The sequence below is a fragment of the Budorcas taxicolor genome, chromosome 8 (genome assembly GCF_023091745.1).
Source record: "Budorcas taxicolor isolate Tak-1 chromosome 8, Takin1.1, whole genome shotgun sequence".
Taxonomy (NCBI): Eukaryota; Metazoa; Chordata; class Mammalia; order Artiodactyla; family Bovidae; genus Budorcas; species Budorcas taxicolor.
The window spans coordinates 82804753-82808260 of record NC_068917.1 but is presented as its reverse complement, the minus strand read 5'-3'; positions in this window follow the sequence as shown (position 1 = coordinate 82808260).

Here is a 3508-nt window from a genome sequence, read left to right as displayed (position 1 = left end):
ATTTGAGCAGCAGCTGAACTGGTTTACAGTTCCACAGTCCAGAGAGGAAGAGTTAGCTAAATAAATTAATAACATAAAAAATAAAATAAAATAAAATAAATCAGAGACTTTTAAAAACCAGTTAAGAAAACAAGCTATTCACAATCACTTTAGATGAATCATTAACGTCCTAAATTCTAATAACAAATTTATTAATTTGCTTCATTAAGCCAGACATTTCAGTTTTCCCTGCTAGGAAGCTCCTTATTAACATAGTTCAAGTTACTATGTTTGCCTGAGTTAAGTAAAATTATGTATCTTAAATATTTTACCTCACTAATGATGCTTGATTCCATCTTTTTTCTATTTTTGTTGTTTAGTTGCTCAGGCATGTCCAGCTCTTTGCTATCCCATGGACTGCAGCACACCAGGCTTCCTTGTCCTTCATTATCTCCTGGAATTTTCTTTTTTAATTTGAAGTATAATTGACATATAACATTATATCAGTTCCAGGTATATAACATAATGATTCAATATTTGTGCACATTGAAATCATCACCACAATAAGTCTAGTTACCATCTGCCACCCTACAAAGTTAGAATTTTGTGTATGTGTGAATAATGAAAACTTTTAAGATATACTCTTTCAGTTATTTTCAAATATGCACTGCAATATTATCAAATCTACACTATGCTATACATTACATCCCCATGACTTATGTATTTCATAACTGGAAGTTTGTACCTCTTTACCTCCTTTATTCATTTTGTTCCCCACCAAAACCTGCCCCTCTGGCAAGCATCAATCAGTTCTATAAGTCTGGCTTTGTTCTGTTTGTTTGGTTTGGTCTTTAGAATCTACATATAAGTGGAATCATAGAGTATTTGTCTTTCTCTGCTCTATTTCCTTAGCATAATACTTCTAGGTCCATCCATCCATGTTTCCATAAGCGGCAAGATTTCATTTTTTATGGCTAAGTAATATTCCGTTATGTGTATATAATATTATATATATATATATATATATATATATATATATATATATATATAAAAACATAGGGGTGCATTGGAGAAGGAAATGGCAACCCATTCCATTGTTTTTGCCTGGAGAATCCCAGGAACGGGGGAGCCTGGTGGCTACCGTCTATGGGGTCGCACAGAGTTGGATACGACTGAAGTGACTTAGCAGTAGCAGCAGCAGCAGATATAATTTCAAATTAGTGTTTTTCTTTTCTTTGGATTCCACCCAGAAGTGGAATTGCTGGATTGCCTGGTAGTTCTCCCTATAACTTTTGAGGAAGCGCCATACTATTTCCCATAGTGGCCGTACCAGTATACATTCCCAAAAACAGTGCACAAGTGTTTCCTTTTCTCTACATCCTCACCAACACTTGTTATTTCTTGCCTTAGTCATTGTAATATGTGTGAGATGATGCCTCTTTGTGATTTTGAATTGCATATCCATGATGATTAGTGATGCTGAACATTTTTAAATGACCTATTGACCATCTGTATGTTATCTTTGAAAAATGTCTATTCACATCCTCTGCCCATTTTGTAATCAAATTGTTTTGTTTTCACTTTGAATGTTATGTGTTCTTTATATATTTTAGATAATAACAACATATCAGATAAAGGATTTGCAAATATTTTCTCCCATTCAGCAGGTTTTCTTTTTATTTTGTTGATAGTTTGCTGTGCAGAAGGTACTTAGTTTGATGAAGTCCCATTTACTTATTTTTTCCTTTGCTTTTGGAATCAGATTTGAAAAATCTTTGCCAAGACCAATGTCAAGGAGTTTACTGCTAATATTTTCTTCTGGGAGTTTTATGATTTCTGGTTTTATATATAAGTCCTGAATCCATTTTGAGTTAATTTTGCACATGGCATAGGATAGTAGTCCAGTTGTATTCTTTTGCCTGGTCTGTCACCAGTTTGCAGAACATAATCTATTGAATAGACTCTTCTCCCAACTTTATATTCTTGGCTCCTTTGGCTATGTATTTGGGGATTTATATGTGGCCTCTCTATTCTTTTCCATTGAGCTATATGTCTGTTTTTATGACAATGCCATACTGTTTCAATTACTATAGATTTGTAATATAGTCTAAAATCAGGGAGCAATGATGCCTTCAGCTTTGTTAATCTCTCTCAATATTGCTTTGGCTAATTGGAATCTTCTGTGGTTCTATTCAAAATTTAGGATCTGTTTCTCTAAGAAATACCATTGGATTTTGATCAGCATTGCACTGAATGTGCAGATTGCTTTGGGTAATATGGACATTGTAACAATATTGATTCTTCCAATCCATGATCATGGAATATCTATTTATTTGTGTGTTCTTCAATCTTTTATAATTTTCAGTGTACATGCCTATTATCTCCTTGGATAAATTTATTCCCATGTATTTTTTTCTTTTTGATAAAATTTTCAATAGAATTTCTTTCTTAATTTCGCTCTCTGAGTTTGCTGAAAGTGATTATGAGAGATCTTTGTATATTGATTTTATACCCTGCAACTGTATTTAATTTGTTTAATAGTTCAAACAACATTTTGGTATAGTCTTCAGGATTTCCTATATATAAAATCACATAGTCCACAGAGAGTTTCACTTTGTTTCTGCACCAACCCCCCTGCCCGCCCAATTTTGATGGAAACTTTTTCTTTCTTTATTGCTCTGGCTAGGACCGCTAGTACTATGTTGAAAAAAGTGGTGATAGTAGGTATCCTGGTGTTGTTTCAAATCTTAAGATGAAAACTTTCAGTTTTTTATTGTTGAATATGATGTTAACTGTGGACTTATCACATATGGCCTTTAATATGCTGAGGTACATTTTCTCTATTCCTACTTTGTTGAGAGTTTCTATCCTGAATAGATGTTGAGTTTTCTTAAATGATTTTTCTGCATCTATTGAGATGATCATATGATTTTTTATTCTTCATTTTCTTAATGCTTATTACATTGAGAGCAACTTATGGATGTTAAATTATACTTATATCCTTGGAATAAATCTGACTTGATCATGGTGTACAATCCTTTTAATGTACTGATGAATTTAGCTTGCTAATATTTTGGTGAGAACTTTTGCATCTAACTTCATCAGTGCTATTGGCCTGAAATTTCCTTTTTTTGTGGTGTCCTTGTCTGGTTATAGTATAAGGTAATGTTGACTGGAAAAGGTCAGTTTTCATTCCAATCCCAAAGAAAGGCAATGCCAAAGAATGCTCACACTACTGCACAATTGCACTCATCTCACATGCTAGTAAAGTAATGCTCAAAATTCTCAAAGCCAGGCTCCAACAATACATGAACCATGAACTTCCAGATATTCAAGCTGGTTTTAGAAAAAGCAGAGGAACCAAAGATCAAATTACCAACATCAGCTGGATCATGGAGAAAGCAAGAGAGTTCCAGAAAAACATCTATTTCTGCTTTATTGACTATGCCAAAGCCTTTGACTGTGTGGATCACAAGAAACTGTGGAAAATCCTGAAAGAGGTAGGAATACCAGAGTACCTGACCTGCCT